The 18,444-nt window shown below is 36.8% G+C and overlaps 1 pseudogene; it reads left to right on the top strand.

Annotated features, from left to right (window-relative positions):
* The first annotated feature begins 12,618 nt into the window (after positions 1-12,618).
* On the top strand, positions 12,619-13,191 carry LOC114096626 (glycerol-3-phosphate dehydrogenase 1-like protein pseudogene; annotated as a pseudogene).
* Positions 13,192-18,444: the final 5,253 nt, after the last annotated feature.

The raw sequence follows: 18,444 nt of genomic DNA, 5'->3' as shown, positions 1-18,444 counted from the left end.
AAACCCTTCCTCAATATGAAAAATCAAATAGGCCACTATTCAAACAGGTGATGTTAACATGACTCCTATCATTAGATAGATTATCTAATGCTTAATACAAAGAATAAGAATAGAATTTTTAAACACAAATTAAGTAAATATTTTATAGGAATAAAAATACAGTTGATAATATAGATCTAGAAGATATCTATAGAATATCTCATCCATAAACAACTGAAATCACTTTCTTTTCAGCAGCACATGAAATTTTTTTGTAAAATAGATATGTTTTAGGTCACAAACAAAACAGTAAATAAAAAATAGTAGGTGACAACTTACATTCTCTCATCATAATTAAATGGAATTGGAAATCAATAAAGTAAAAAAACAGAAACCATTCTAATACCTTGAGATTAAATAATACAACTTTTGCATTGAAAAAATGGATAGCAAAAGAAATCAAGGGAGAAATAAAAAAATTACAGAAGTCAAATAGAATAGATACACAACATATCAAAATCTCTGAGACAGTGGAGCATTAAGCTTATACATTAAAAGAACAGGAAGATGGGGAGATCCAACATGGCGGCCGGCGCGGAGAGATCAAGTCTCTGACCGCTTCAGCTGCGCGGGCATAGGGAGTCGTAAACCGTCTAAATGCTGTTTGCTCAGGATCACTAGGCAATGCTGAGCTGATGTGGATCTGGGGCGAACAGTCTGGGCCCCTCAGAACACACACCGAGCCCGGATCGGCTGAGTTCAAGCTCCGGTTCGCCTGCTTCTCGTGACTCAGCACTAACGATCCCGCTGAAATAACTGGTTGGCCCTTAGGAACTTACAGAGGTAAAAGCCAACTGAGCCTTCATAGGCAGTGGCCACAGGATTGAAACGGGGCTTGGGAGAGACAGTCAGGACCCACCCGTTGCATTGGTCACCCGGCAAAGGGAACGAATGGTCACCATTTGCATGGGATACCACCATGGCAGAGAACTGACGTCACGGGTGGAGGAGATAACTTCATTGAAACCAGCGCGAGAGGTGTGTAATCCCCTAGCCATCTCTCTCCACACAACGGGGAAACCTTAAGGGCCCCTCCCAGCTCTCCCGTAAGGGCCCCTCCCAGCTCTCCTGTGAGCGCGATAGCCAGACCAAGGGAATCAGGAGTGGTGTGGGACTCGCAGCGCGGAACTCCCGGCTACCGCTCCCACCAGTGCTGACAAATGAAGTCTCTTGCACCAGCTACCGGGGGCGTGGCTACAGGAGGGCAAGCAAATTCGCTGGGGGTTCTCAGCCCCAAACTCTACAAACTTAGGGTCTGAGGGAATGGCAAACAGGGAGAGTGGGCCCAGTCATTCATGAAAACAGGGCTCCCAGGAGCAGCAGACCTGGCGTGTAGCCAGTATTGTGGTGAGTGTCACAGGTGAGCGGGGCCTGGCTTGAGGAAACACAAGAGAAGGCCCTAGGCACTCAGGATTGGAGACCCGCCCAGTGTGGGAGGAAGAGCTGCTGCACAGTGATTGGTTCCCACCTATTGAGAGGAGAAGCTTGGCCCAGTGGGCACAGCTCCACCTACTGGAAGAGAAGTTAATTGAACTCTGTGACTGCATTTATTATTATTATTTTTTCTTTTTCTTTCATTTTCATTTTTTTGTTGTTCTTTAACTTTTTTTATGTTTTTAATTTATTATTATTATTATTATTATTTTAAAATTTTAATTTTCATTTTTTTATTATTATTTTTTTCTTAAAAATTTTTTCTCTGTCTTTCTTTATTTTCTATTTTTTTCTTTTGTCTTTTCAATTTTCTTATTCCCCCTTCCATGAATTCTACCTGCCTACTCTCATTCTCTTTAGTGACTTCTTCCCTTCCCTTCTAATATCTTTCCTCCCAAGCATCAAATAAATTTATAGGAGTAAACAGTAACTCAGCAGTCAAACAGAACAAGAAGTAACATGAGCAGCATAAAAAAGCAAGGAAGAAAAGGAGTACAAACAATGAAGGACAGCCTAAATATTCAGGAGGACCTAGAGTCATCAGAAAAATGGTCATATAAAGAACTCAAGGAATACCTTAGACAGATGGAATGGAACCTTAAAGAGGATACGAGACAGCAAATCCAAACAGTGAAAGAACACATTGAAAATGAATTACATAAACAGATAAAAGAAGAAGTTAAGCATCTTTATCAGGAGATAGAGATTATAAAAAAAATCAAACAATAATTCTAGAAATGAAGGAAATGATAAACCAAATTAAAAACTCAATTGAGAGTATCACTAACAGAGTGGAGCAAGTAGAAGCCAGAACGTCAGATAATGAAGACAAAATATATCATCTTGAAAAGAGTCTAGCCAACTCAGAAAGGCTGGTTAAAAGTCACGAGAAAAACATCCAAGAGATATGGGATAACATAAAAAAACCAAACTTACGAGTCATCGGGATAGAGGAAGGTACAGAGATTCAAACCAAGGGAATGAGTAACCTGCTGAATGAAATAATTACAGAAAACTTTCCAGAAATAAAAAAGGAAACGGATATACAAATTGTAGATGCATACAGGACACCGAGCACACAAAATCACAGTAGACCAACGCCAAGACACATTGTTATGAAGATATCCAATATACAGAACAAAGAGAAAATATTAAAAGCTACAAGAGAAAGGAGGCAGATTACATTCAGGGGTAAACCAATAAGGTTAACAACGGATTTTTCATCACAGACGCTGAAAGCGAGAAGATCCTGGAACAACGTATTTCAAACACTGAAAAACAATGGATGCCAACCAAGAATTCTGTATCCAGCAGAATTAAGCTTCAGGTACGACAACGAAATAAAAATCTTTCATGATAAACAAAAGCTAAAAGAATTTGCAGCCAGAAAACCAGCATTGCAAAGCATCTTGAGCAAAACACTACACGAGGAAGAAATGATAAACAATAACGAAAACCATCAGTGGGAAGTGCTTCTGTAAAGACAGCAGGCGGGGGGAAAGCTAATCATGGAGAAACAAACTAAATTAAAAAAAAAAGAAGATAAATAATCAAACATGGCTGGAAGTACAAACCATATATCAATAGTAACTCTAAATGTTAATGGCTTAAACTCTCCAATAAAGCAACATAGGCTGGTAACATGGATTAAAAAAACAAATCCAACAATATGTTGCCTCCAGGAGAGACATCTGATTGGAAAAGACATACACAGGCTGAAGGTGAAAGGTTGGGAAAAAATATACCACACACACAGTACTCGTAAGCAAGCAGGGGTGGCCATCCTTATATCGAATAAAATCGACTTCAAGACTAAGTTAATCAAAAGGGATAAGGAAGGACATTATATACTGTTAAAAGCAACCATTCACCAACAAGACATAACAATTATCAATATTTATGCACCAAATAATGGTGCTGTGACGTTCATAAAACAAATTCTCCTCAAGTTCAAGAGTCTAATAGACCACAACACAATAATTATGGTGACTTCAACACACCTCTCTCACCATTGGACAGATCCTCCAAACAAAAGTTGAATAAAGAAACTATAGAACTCAATATCACAATCAATAACCTATACTTAACTGACATATATAGAATATATCAACCATCCTCAAGTGGATATACTTTTTTCTCAGCAGCACATGGATCCTTCTGAAAAATAGACCATATATTATGCCATAGGGCAACCCTCAGTAAATATAAAGGGGTGGAGATAATACCATGCATTTTATCTGATCATAATGGAATGAAACTGGAAATCAATGATAAAAGAAGGAAGGAAAAATCCTACATCACATGGAAAATGAACAATATGTTACTGAATGATGAATGGGTTACAGAAGACATAAAGGAGGAAATCAAAAAATTCTTAGAGATAAATGAAAATACAGACACAACATATCAGAATCTATGGGACACAATGAAAGCAGTTTTAAGAGGGAAATTTATCGCCTGGAGGTCATTCCTCAAAAAAAGAAAAACCAACAAATAAATGAGCTCACACTTCATCTCAAAGCCCTAGAAAAGGAAGAGCAAAACAACAGCAAATGTAGCAGAAGGCAAGAAATAATTAAAATCAGAGTGGAAATCAACGAAATGGAAACAAAAGAAACTATTGAAAAAATTGACAAAACTAAAAGTTGGTTCTTCGAAAAAATAAATAAGATCGACAGACCCTTAGCCATGCTAATGAAGAGAAGGAGAGAGAGAACTCAAATTACTAACATACGGGATGAAAAAGGCAACGTCAAAACAGATACTATAGAAATATAGAAGATAATTAGGAATTATTTTGAAAAACTATATTCCAATAAAATAGATGATAGTGAAGACATCGATAAATTTCTTAAGTCATATGATTTGCCCAGACTGAATCAGGATACACACAATTTGAACAGACCAATATCAATGGATGAAATAGAAGAAGCAATCAAAAGACTACCAACCAAGAAAAGCCCATGACCGGATGGGTATACAGCGGAGTTTTACAAAACCTTTAAAGAAGAATTAATACCAATACTTTTCAAGTTATTTCAGGAAATAGAAAAAGAGGGAGCTCTTCCAAATTCATTCTATGAGGCCAACATCACCCTGATTCCGAAACCAGACAAAGAAACCTCAAAGAAAGAAAACTACAGACCAATATCTCTAATGAACCTAGATGGAAAAATCCTCAATAAAATTCTGGCAAAACGGATGCAAAAACCCATCAAAAAAATTGTGCACCATGATCAAGTAGGATTCATCCCTGGGATGCAAGGATGGTTCAATATATGGAAATCAATAAATGTTATTCACCACATCAATAGACTTAAAGATAAGAACCATATGATCATCTCAATAGACGCAGAGAAAGCATTTTACAAAGTACGGCATCCCTTTATGTTCAAAACATTAGAAAAACTAGGGATAACAGGAACTTACCTCAACATTGTAAAAGCTATCTATGCTAAGCCTCAGGCTAGCAACATTCTGAATGGAGAAAAATTGAAGGCATTCCCTCTAAAATCTGGAACAAGACAGGGATGCCCTCTATCACCACTTCTATTCAATATAGTTCTCGAAACACTGGCGAGAGCAATTAGACAGACGAAAGAAATTAAAGGCATAAAAATAGGAAAAGAAGAACTTAAATTATCACTATTTGTGGAACACATGATTCTATACCTAGAAGACACAAAAGGGTCTACAAAAAAACTACTAGAACTAATAAATGAATTCAGCAAAGTGGCAGGATATAAAATCAACATGCATAAATCAAAGGCATTTCTGTATATCAGCGACAAAACTTCTGAAACGGAAATTAGGAAAAACACCCCATTCACAATATCCTCAAAAAAAAATACTTGGGAATCAACCTAACAAAAGAGGTGAAAGATTTATACAATGAAAACTACAGAACCCTAAAGAGAGAAATAGAAGAAGATCTTAGAAGATGGAAAAATATACCCTGTTCATGGATAGGCAGAACTAACATCATCAAAATGGCGATATTACCAAAAGTTCTCTATAGGTTTAATGCAATGCCAATCAAAATCCCAACGGCATTTCTTGTAGAAATAGATAAAGCAATCATGAAATTCATATGGAAAAATATAAGACCCAGAATAGCAAAAGAAACTCTTAGCAGGAAGTGTGAATCAGGCGGTATAGTGATACCAGACTTCAAACTATACTATAGAGCAATAGTAACAAAAACAGCATGGTACTGGTACAAAACAGGCGGGTGGACCAATGGTACAGAATAGAGGACACAGAGACTAATCCACAAAGTTACAACTATCTTATATTTGATAAAGGGGCTAAAAGTATGCAATGGAGGAAGGATAGCATCTTCAACAAATGGTGCTGGGAAAACTGGAAATCCATATGCAACAAAATGAAACTGAATCCCTCCTCTCGCCATGCACAAAAGTTAACTCAAAGTGGATCAAGGAGCTTGATATCAAATCAGAGACACGCTGTCTGATAGAAGAAAAAGTTGGCTCCGATCTACATATTGTGGGGGTCGGGCTCCAAATTCCTTAATAGGACACCCATAGCACAAGAGTTAATAACAAGAATCAACAAATGGGACTTACTCAAACTAAAAAGATTTTCTCAGCAAGAGAAACAATAAGAGAGGTAAATAGGGAGCCTACATCATGGGAACAAATCTTTACTCCTCGCACTTCAGATAGAGCCCTAATATCCAGAGTATACAAAGAACTCAAAAAATTAGACAATAAGAAAACAAATAACCCAATCAACAAATGGGCCAAGGACCTGAACAGACACTTCTCAGAGGAGGACATACAATCAATCAACAAGTACATGAAAAAATGCTCACCATCTCTAGCAGTCAGAGAAATGCAAATCAAAACCACCCTAAGATACCATCTCACTCCAGTAAGATTGGCAGCCATTATGAAGTCAAACAACAACAAGTGCTGGCGAGGATGTGGGGAAAAGGGTACTCTTGTACATTGCTGGTGGGACTGCAAATTGGTGTGGCCAATTTGGAAAGCACTATGGAGATTGCTTGGAAAGCTGGGAATGGAACCACCATTTGACCCAGCTATTGCCCTTCTCGGACTATTCCCTGAAGACCTTAAAAGAGCGTACTACAGGGATACTGCCACATTGATGTTCATAGCAGCACAATTCACAATAGCTAGACTGTTGAACCAACCCAGATGCCCTTCAATAGATGAATGGATAAAAAAAATGTGGCATTTTTACACAATTCAGTACTACGCAGCACTAAAAAATGACAAAATCATGGAATTTGCAGGGAAATGGATGGCATTAGAGCAGATTATGCTAAGTGAAGCTAGCCAATCCCTAAAAAACAAATGCCAAATGTCTTCTTTGATATAATGAGAGCAACTAAGAACAGAGCAGGGAGGAAGAGCAGGAGGAAAAGCAGGAGGAAAAGATTAACATTAAACAGAGACACGAGGTGGGAGGGAAAGGGAGAGAAAAGGGAAATTGCATGGAAATGGAAGGAGACCCTCATTGTTATACAAAATTACATATAAGAGGTTGTGAGGGGAATGGGAAAAAAAAAACAAGGAGAGAAATGAATTACAGTAGATGGGGTAAAGAGAGAAGATGGGAGGGGAGGGGAGGAGGGATAGTAGAGGATAGGAAAGGTAGCAGAATACAACAGTTATTAATATGACATTATGTAAAAATGTGGATGTGTAACCGATGTGATTGTGCAATCTGTATTCAGGGTAAAAATGGGAGTTCGTAACCCACTTGAATCTAATGTATGAAATATGATATGTCAAGAGCTTTGTAATGTTTTGAACAATCAATAAAAATATATATATATATATAAAAAAGAACAGGAAGATACCAAATATATAAGCTGACATTACATCTACAGACCTTAGACATAAAAGAACAAACACCAAATTAAGTAGAAGAGAGGGAATAATTAAAGTCAGAGCTAAGATCAATGAAACTGAGAATAAAAAATACAAAAGATAAATAAAATAAAGAAGTGGTTTTGAAAGGATAAACAAGATTTATAAGCCCTTGGCCAGACTAAAATAAAGAGAGAAAACATAATATCAAAATGTGAAATAAAAAAAGAAAATACCACAACAGAAAATGATAAAATCCAAACAATCATCAGTAAATATTTTTTTTTAATTTTACTTCAATAAACTTAAAAATCTGGATGGATTCCTGGAGATACAGGACCTACCCACATTGAAACATGAGTATATAGAAAACTTCAATAGATCAATTTCAAGAGAGAGCTATGATATGGGAGCTATGATATACCTTTCAACCCCCCCAAAAAAGGCCAAGACCAGACAGATTCTCAGCCAAGTTTTACCAGACCCATAATAAGAATTCCAATTCTTCTTAATTTTTTTCATGAAAAAGAAAAGAATGAAACACTGCCAACCTCATTCTACAAACACAGAATTATGCTGATACCAACAACAAATGAACAAACATCAAGGAAAGAAAACGTCAGACCAATATTCTTAAACATAGATGCAAAAATTTTTAATATTGGCATACCACATATAAAAGCACATTAAAAAGGCAGTGCATCATATCAAGTAGATTTTTATCCCAGGGTTGCAAGATTGTTTCAATATACAAAAATTAATAAATGTAAATCACCATATTTAGACTTAGACTTAAGGACAAGAATCACATCATCTCCATAAATGCAGAAAAAACATTTGACAAAGTACAGCTCCCATTCATGAATAAAACACTAGCAAAACCAGAGAAACAAGAAAATCTCTTCAAAACTATAAATGTTATACATGACTAAGTCAAGATGAACATTATTTTGAATGGGAAAAGAACTGAAAGTAGTTTCTCTAAAACAGGAATAAGGCAAAGACTACTACTTCACCACTCCTGTTCAACATAGTCCTTGAATCTCTAACCAGCCCAATTAGAAATAAGAAGGGAACTATCAGGATGTGAATAGAAAAGGAAAAGCTCAAATGAATGTTTGCTGATTATATGACTCCATGTATAGAAGACCCAAAAATTCCACAAAAAAACTCTAAAGTTATAAAGGGATTTTGCAAAGTAAAAGCATACAAGAGAAATACTCAGGAATCAATCATGTTGTTATTTTCCAAAGATAAGTCTGCTGAATAAAAAAATTAGAAAAATTATTCCATTCTCAATATCCTAAAAAAGAAGTGGGCACGAATCTAACAAAAGAGGTGAAGAATCACTACAATGAAAACACAGAATGCTAAAGAAAAAAAATTAAAGAAGACCTTAGATGATGAAAGAATTCTCATGCTGTTGGGTAGGCAGAATAAATATTGTCAAAATGGCCACACTACCAAAAATCCTATATATATTTAATGAAATTTTCATTAAAATTCTAATGATCTTCTTAATAGAAGTCATCAGATCCATTTGGAAAAATCAGAGGCCCAGAATAGCCAAAGCAATCCTTACCAAGAAAAGTGAAGCCGGATGCAGCTATACTGGGACTCAAATTATACTACAGAGCTATATTAATAAAAACATCATGTTATTGACACCAAAAGAGCCATGAGTCCAATGGAATAGATCAGAAGACACAGAGAAAAACCCATGTAACTGCATTTGTCTCATTATAAACAAAGGTGCCAAAAATATATGCTGGAGAAAAGGCATCCTTTTTTTTAGCAAATGCTGCAGGGAAAACTGGAAATTCATATGTAGCTAAATGAAATTGAACTCCTACCATCTTACACAAAACTCAACTTAAAGTAGATCAAAGACCAAGGAATTAGACAAGAAATCCTGCACCTGCTATAAGAAAATATATGCCAAATAATTCAACATATCAGTGCAGTAACTGATTTTTTTGAGAAGATTACTAAAGCACAAGTATTAAAATAAAAATAAGTTGGATCCCATGATATTAAAAATCTTCTTAACAGCAAAGGAAATATTTAAAAAGCATAAAGAGAGAACCTATGGAATGGGAGAAAATATTTGGCACCAATCCTCGTGGTATTAATATGCAGGATATGTAAATAACTAAAAAAATTTAACACCAGAACAACCCCAAATAACTCAATCATTATACAGGACAAGAAACTAAAGAGAGTTCTCAAAAAGGAAAAAAATGCAAATGATCAACAAATGTATGAAAAAAAAAATGTTCAATATCCTAACAACCATGGAAATGCAAATTAAAATTACATTGGGTTTGATCTCACTCTAGTCAGAAGAGCAATTATTAAGAATGCAATTAAGAATAAATATTGGTGAGAATGTGGGGGAAAGGTACACTCACACATTGTTGGTAAAACTGCAAACTAGAGAAACCAAGCTAGAAAGCAGTATGGAGATGCTTCAAAAAACTAGGAATAGAACTACTATATGGGTGACCCTCATAGGTATATACCTAAAAAATTTAAAATCAGCATACTACAGTGAGAAAGTCACCTTGATTCATAGCAGCACAATTCACAATAGCCAAGCGCTGTGGAGCCAACCTAGGTGATCAACAAATGAATAGATAAAAAAATTATATATATATATGATTTCAATTTGGCATATATATATATCATATATATATGTTAAGTATAATATATGTTGTATAAATAAGAAATATTACTTAGTCATAGAGAAGAATTACATTCTGGCATTTGCCAGTGAATAAATGGAAGTAGAGAGTAACACACCAAGTAAGTAAATCTCCAAATGTCAAAGGTTGGATTTTTTTTTCTGAAAATAGAAACTTATCCAAAATAAGGGAGGGAGGTTAAAATAGGAAAAGGATTAGTGGAGTATACAAAGGGAAATAAAGAGTAAGAAGGAGGGGATGGGATACAGAATATCAAGAAGATATAATGATATTAAATATTTTTACTCCAAATGTTGGTGCACTAAATTACCTTAAAATACTACTTAAATACTTAAGGCTAAGGTTGTGGCATAGAAGAGCGAAGCAGGTGGTATTGCTATTCTAGACCTTAAACTGTGTTACAGAGCAAGAGTAAAAAAAAAAAAAAAAAAAAAAGCACTAAAACAGGCCAGTAGACCAATGGTACAGAATAGAAAACACAGAGACTAACCCACAAAAATATCTTTTTTTTAATCTTATATTAGACAAATTATCTAATTATCTTATATTAGACAAAGTTGCCAAAAACATGCACTGGAGAAAAGAGAGCATCTTCAACAAATTGTGCTGGGAAAACTGGAAATCCATATGCATCAAAATGAAATTGAACCCGTATCTCTCACTATGCACAAAACTTAACTCAAAATGGATCAAGGACCTAGGAATTAAACCAGAGACTTTGCATCTAATCTTCATCATGTGGGATTAGGGCCCAAATTCCTTAATAAGACTCCTATTATTACACAAAAATTAAAAACAAGAATCAACAAATGGGATGGATTCAAACTAAAAAGTTTTTTCTCAGCAAAAGAAACAATCTGTGAGGTGAACAGAGGACTCACATCCTGGGAACAAATTTTTACCCCTCACACATCAGATAGAGCACTAATCTCTAGGATATTTAAAGAACTCAAGAAGCTAAGCATCAAAAAAACCAAATAACCCAATCAACAAATAGGCCAAGGACCTGAACAGACACTTCTCATAAGAGGATATACAATCAATCAACAGATATATGAAAAAATGCTCATCATCTCTAGATATCAGAGAAATGCAAATCAAAACTACTGACAGACATCATAAATAATGACCACGAAACTGTCAAATATCTGCCTGGACATAAGCTGCCAGACAATGTGGTTGCTGTCTCCAATATCAGCAAGGCTGTGCAGGATGCAGACCTGCTGGTGTTTGTCATCCCCCACCAGTTCATTCATCTCACTCCAGTCAGAATGGCAGCTATTATGAAGACAACAACAAGTGCTGACAATGATGTTGGGGGAAAAGTACACTCATAAATTACTGATGGGACTGCAAATTGGAGTAGCGAATTTGGAAAGCAATATGGAGATTCCTTGGAAATCTGGGAATGGAATCACCATTTGACCCAACTATTCCTCTTCTCAGACTATACCCAAAGGACTTAAAAACAGCATACTACAGGGTCACAGCCACATCAATGTTTATAGCAGCACAATTCACAATAGCTAGACTGTGGAGGCAACCTAGATGTCCTTCAGTGAATGAATGGATTTAAAAAAGTGGCATTTATACGCAATGGAATATTACGCAGCATTAAAAAAGAACAAAATCATGGCATTTGCAGGTAAATGGATGATGTTAGCGAAGGAAATGTTAAGTGAAGTCAGCCAATCCCCCCCCCCCCCCCAAAAAAAACAAATGCTGAATGTTTTCTCTGATATAAGGGGGATGACTCATAGTGGGGTAGAGAGGGAGAACATGGAAAGATTAGATTAATTCTAGATAGGGAAGAGGGGTGGGAGGGAAAGGGAAGGGGAAGGGGATTAGCAAGGATGGTGGAATGTAATGGTCATCATTATACAAAGTACATGTGTGAAGACTTGAATTGGGTGTCAACATACCTTATATATAGAGATATGAAAATTTGTGGTACATATGTGTATTAAGAATTGTAATGCAAAAAAGTACATGTATAATGGCATAAATTGGCATGTACATACTTTATATACAGAAATACGAAAAATTGTACTCTATGTGTGTAATAAGGATTGTGATGCATTCCACTATTGTTGTGTATTTAAAAAATAAAATAAAATCATTTTAAAAAAACTCAAAAAATTATATGCCTGAAAGGAAGTCTACCAAATTACTGAAAGACCCCTACAAGGAATATTATAGGACAGTGTAAAATGCAATTTAAAAAGACACTAGAAAATTGAGAGATTTCTTACATATAGAAACAAAAATACCATGGTACTGGTATAAAAAAGGTAGAGATGACACAAAAATAAAGCTTCACAGATATAGTCATATGTTTCACTGACCCCATTCAAATGTAAGATTTAAATGAATTAAAGACCTTGTAATTGGAGAAGAAATTTTGAAACTGCTAGAAGAGGGAAATGTTGGAAAACATCCCAACACATAGTTGTATACAATGACTTTCTCAATAGGATTCCTAAATCTCATAAGATAATACCAGTGATTATTAAATGGGATGAATTAAATTAAAAATTATTTACACAACAAAATAAATTAAGATTGTGAAAACAACTTGCAGAATGGGAGAAATAATTGCCAGCATTGGCAGCAAAGTCATGGAGAAGAGCCTTCTCTTCAAAAAACTTTTGCAAACCCCTGGTTTTTGAATAACTGGTTGAAGATGCAGAGACTGTTGAACTTTGTAGTGCTCTTAAGAACATCGTGGCCTTGGGAGCTGGGTTCTGCCATAGCCTCCGCTTTGGAAACAACACCAAAGCCGCCATCATCCGCCTTGGCCTCATGGAAATGATTGGTTTCGCCAGGATCTTCTGCAAGGGCCAGGTGTCCACAGCCACTTTCCTGCAGAGCTGCGGGGTGGCTGACCTGATAACCGCCTGCTAAGGAGGGCGGACTGCAGGGTGGCAGAGGCATTCTCCAGAACTAGGAAGACCATTGAAGAATTGGAGAAGGAGATGCTGAGTGGGCAGAAGCTCCAAGGACCTCAGACTTCTGCTGAAGTATACCGCATTCTCAAACAGAAAGGACTCATGGACAAGTTTCCATTGTTTACCTCCGTGTATCAGATCTACTATGAAGGCCGACCTGTTTCAGAGATGCTGTCCTGTCTCCAGAGCCATCCAGAGCACATCTAACAGGAATCACATAATGGGCTGGGGAGAGTTCTGCCTCTCCCGCCAGTTTTTTGGGTTCATGTGGAAACCAGCACTTGGCAACAAGAGATTTGCCTGATCGTGCTCCCAACACAGACATGTATGAATTGTAACAGGTTCATTTTTTAATTAGAGAGGCAGTTGGTTAGCTAAGCTGTACAGGGCAGAAAGTGCTGCAGTTGCTATACCTGGTCATCTGGGAGTTGCCGCAGTCCGGCTGCAGCAGAAAACCCGGGGGTGACCAATAACTTGTGTACTTGATACAGCAGGAGTAGGAGCCCTTTATTGCAGGACAGGAGCAGTATTTATACATTGCACACAGCTTATCTAATTAGCATAAACTACATACATCAGTCAACCAATAAGGAATCTCCACACTTAATGGCTTGTTTTTGTTACTTCTCAAACCACTCCCTCTGGCATTTTGCCAGGCACCATCCAGACTTGTTTACAGACTCTAACATTCCCCTGGCAAAATGCCAGGTGTTATTTTGACTTGTTTACAGACTCTAACAGGGAGTATAGGAACAGAGTCAGGAATGGAGTGTGGCACTCTCCACCAACCAACATGTGGGAGGTTTTAAGATAGTACTGGGCTTTTCTGGCCTTCAGCTACTTGATTGTGACAACTGTCCTGTGCAACCTTTCCTAAGGTCACAGAAAGACATCCTGCCACTGAGGTGTGTGGGGGTCAGGGTCTTGATGATTGCCACACCAGTGGTCCACAATCAGGTAATATCTGCTTCATTCTTGGAATCCAGTTTCTCAGACCTTGCCCTGGACCCATGAGGTCAATCTCTGCTTCAGCACACCTTCTGTGTATTTCTAATGCTTACTCTAATTTGAGAACTACTACTTTCAAAAACTTACTTTATCCTGACCTGTCACACATTGTGCTCTACAGGAAGCAAGCATACTACATAGACTCCAGGGGTTGTTCCAGGAATACAGGAGTCTTGGGGAAAGCTGCATTCGTCCATTCCTCTTGAAGGGGTAAAATGTATGTTAGTGTCCGGTGAAGTTGTTTGCTTAACCCAGCAAGTCCCAAACACCTGAGGTTTAGGGAGATGTTTTAGCAAGGAAACTTGCCAAAGTTACCAAGGAACACTGTTGTAGGCTGAGGTGACTTTAAGACAGCTTCCTGCAAGAAATTAGCATAAATAGCAATCTGTGGAATTGTGAGTTCTGAACTTTTGCAGTTCAGATCAGCCATGAATCTTTTATGAAGCTTTAAGGTGACACTGTTAAGTATAACCAAGTCTACTTGTCAGGCTCACTGAAACCCACGTTATGTGGAATAAGTGCTTTTAATTTTAGAATTAGAATGGAATGACTGTACTCCTTAAAATGAGTTTGGATTCAGAATACCATCCCACAGTTACCTTATATAGCATTCCATAAGTATTAAAAGAACATATGAATGTCATATATATATATTCATGAATTTTTAGTTACTTTGTGAGATTTTACCCTACCCCACCCAACCCCAACCCTAGTTTGAGGAGTTATTTTTCCCTTCTTTCTTTTGTTCTTCTTTAACTGAAATGATTTTGATTTTTGTGGGAATTCTAAAAACTATCTAAAACATTTCTGGGGCCTTTTTAAGCCTCATACCCAGAAGTACATGGAAGCCCATGCAGTGCTACAAGTTTCAGCAGTTTTGGTGCTGCTGTTAAATCAATTTTGGGGTCTCCTGATAAATATTTTTTAAACTTTGTTGATATGTAACAAGGAGTTACTTTTTAAGATATAAAATGGTTGTAAGCTAACTGTGGTACCTACTAGTAGAATCATGTGCTGGGAGGAATTGGGATTTTATGTTTTCCCATCTGCCTTCACCCTCTTCTGGGTTTTGAACCTGAATGTTTTTTCTTTCCAAATCCCTTCTTACTAGAACTGGGCATTATGGCACATGCCTATCATTCCAGCAGCTTGGGAGGCTGAAGGGTCATGAGTTCAAAGCCAGCCTCAGCACTTAGCAAGACCCTAAGCAACTTAGCAAGATGGTGTCTCTAAATAAAATGTATAAAAAGGACTAGGGATGTAGCTCAGTGGTTAAGTGCACCTGAGTACACTCCCTGGTTCAAAAAAAAAAAAAAAAAAATCCCTTCTTACCACTCTGAATTATGCTGACTGCATCTCTCGACATACGTATAATAAATCTGCACATATGGGAAAAGGTAAATTTTATATAAGTTTATTCTCTGCTACTTATCAATATTTATTATTCTACAGGTCATCTATTTTTGTAACCACCTGTGGTCTGTCATTTATTTTAATTCACACTTCTTACTAATGGTGGTGATAGGGAGGGAGACACCTACATTAGGAAGTTAATTTATACTATTCCAGCCAATTTGTGAACTACCCTGTTGCCTTGCTGTGGTCCACCCTGCCTGGTGTGGAACAGATGCCTGTCCTGACACCCACCCTCAGGATGGAGTGGAGCCAACTCTCTGGTTCTTTCATTTTACCCTTAACTCCAGCATAGTCCTGTGGGGTTTGCCTGCAGAGGGTGTTCTGGTGAGGTGCCAGTGTGCAAAGGGAATTTTAGTTTTTCTACTGGTTCTGATTTTCTGCCCATTTACTTACACATGTACTATATTTGTTTACAGACTGTAGGTGGATGCAAATTTAAACCCTGGTTTAATAAACATTTAATCTTTCCAAAAATTAATCAATTAATTAATTAAAAATAGTCAAAAAGAGCCAGGGCTGGAGCTTAACAGTAGAGCACTTGCCTTGCATGTGTGAGGCATTGAATTCCATCCTCAGCTCCACATAAAAATAAATAAACAAAATAAAGATATTATGTTTGCTCACAACTAAAAAAATATATTTAAAATTTTTCTCAAATAGTAAATGAATGGAAAATAAACTAAATAGACATTTCTCAAAAGGTGATATTCAAATGGCTAGGAATATATTTAAAATACTAAGCATCTTTAGCAATCAATAAAATGCAAATTAAAACTGTATTGAAGAAGATCAAAGATGGAAGATTAGAAGATGCACTTTATATTTCCATGAGTTCCTTGGCTCAGAAAAAAAAGCAGGGGGATACTGAGCCTCAGCAAGGTAGGTGGCAGGAAAATAAAATTCAATGTCATAAATTCACAGAGCAATAGAGATACAGAAATTCATATGCTTCAAACTAAGGACAAAAAAGAATTCATTGGAGTATAACTTTTTCAAATTAGGATAGAACATATGTATAGCAAGTCAAAATACACTCTACTATAAAGTATATCTAAAAAACAAAAACAAAAAAATGAAATACATTGGGGTCAAACCAAGGCTTGAGTAGTCCCAGTTCACTACAAAGGGGAGGAATTACACCAACAGAAAGAAGGAAAGAAACAGTGGACAATTTAGCATGGGAAATCCTATAGAATAGAAAAAAAATCAATCTGAACTTAGCTAACAAGAGGCTGCACAGCAAGCTAGTGTTTGAAAATTGTTCCATGTTTTTCAGCAGGCAAGTGGAAAGCTTAGTCATGGAGACATTTTTCAGAAATTGTTCTTCATATTACTGCTGTGGGAACACAGAATTTCACAGCAAATATTGTCATCCTGCCCAGCAAATACTATGGCATGGCCTGCGGTTTATCTAGTCACAGTGTGAAGGAAATGGGCCCAGATAAGATTGTTCTCAGGGGATTCAAGTTAGGGGTATGAAAGACTGTGCAGCTCACTTACCTTGGATTGTGGCAACATACAAGAACAGTAGAAGAGAGCCCTGAAACTGGGCATTATTGCACTTAGAGATAAGCCTAAAAAGTTCACATTACTGGGCAGTGGAATGTGTAAGACATGTGAAAAGTTGGTTACCCCACCATATGAGTGGAGTTCTCAGGAAGTCCCTGAGATCTAGGTGCACAGTAGAGATTGACATCTGCCTAATCTTAGGAGATGCCATTAATAAATATCTGAATTTCTGATAAGAGGTAAACCCCAAACACTGCAATTTCTCTGTTCTACATAAGTCCCACCTGAGAGTTCATGGATCTAGTCTGTTTGGGAAATGATCCAGTTGACAGTAATTCCCAACCTGTCCTATGTTGGTATTGGTGAAAAGAGAAGCTAAGAGCTATTTTAAACAGCTTCAATTCCAGCTGGCAGTTTTGTGAACAACATAAAAAGAGGCATTAGTTTAGCAAACTCCCAATATTGTTCTAAGACACATGCAACCAAAAACAAAGGCAAGAAGAGCAATCTGAAATAAGCAATGAACATCCATCCTGTTGATAGATTTTACTACTTAGCAGAAATAATCTTTTTGTTTTTCATCAAAATTTTTTTTGTCTGTCTTTTTTGAGGGTTGAGGGGTTTCTGTTTGTTTTTGCTTATCTATTTTCTCGCTATAGTATTTAAATGCCTAGTCCCCTCTTTTTCTCCCTCTTTTTGTTTCTTTTATTTTTTTCTTTCTTCCTTATAGTCATCATTCACTACCTCTCTTCCACTTTCTCTTTTAGCATTTGGAATGGTCTAACATTCTTTTTTTCCTTCCTATCCTACTTTACTATCTTTTAATGAGCTGTAATTTTTAATCTTTAGAACGGTTTCCTTTATATAATTTCTGCTCCCACCATTCATTTCTGTGGTGATTAGTACTGTGAATGGTGTCATTTATGATGTTGTTCGCTTTAAAGTTAGGTCTAGTTTTTGATTGATTTATAGCAGCTGCTGTTATTAATATCTGGTCCTGACAGTCCTCCTTTTTATAGTAATGAGAGTTGCAGATGGTACAGTAGATCCTAGGGTTTTTTAAAATTCTGTATACAGTTCAATGTTATCGTTGTTGTTTATTTCCTCGTTTTTTATGAGGTCCTTCATAAAAAGGACTATGCTGGGACACTTTAAGGTATTAGGGTGAAAATTCTGAGTTGTGTTTCACAACCCAACCAAGATACAGCGCACCTTGTTACACACACAAACTTACCACATTTAAACTTCAACAGTATTTTAGTACATAGCATATGGAAGAGAAAAAAAAAATCAATGTCCAGGTTACTACTAGAAATGGATTTGGGGAGTTCAAATCCCACTCATGCCATTCACTCCAACAGCAAAAACAGAAGTTCCAAGGTCATACATAACACAAAGAAATTCACAGTGTTATATCAGCTCTCCAAGAATAAATTAATTGAACATTTAATTTAATGTAGTGACAAGTGAATGGCTTCAAATGTTCAAATTAGCACTTAGAATTTCACAAGTCTGGGTTTTGAAGCA

The sequence above is a fragment of the Marmota flaviventris genome, chromosome Y (assembly GCF_047511675.1).
Source record: "Marmota flaviventris isolate mMarFla1 chromosome Y, mMarFla1.hap1, whole genome shotgun sequence".
In the NCBI taxonomy this organism is placed as follows: Eukaryota; Metazoa; Chordata; class Mammalia; order Rodentia; family Sciuridae; genus Marmota; species Marmota flaviventris.
This window is presented reverse-complemented; position numbering and strand designations above follow the sequence as displayed.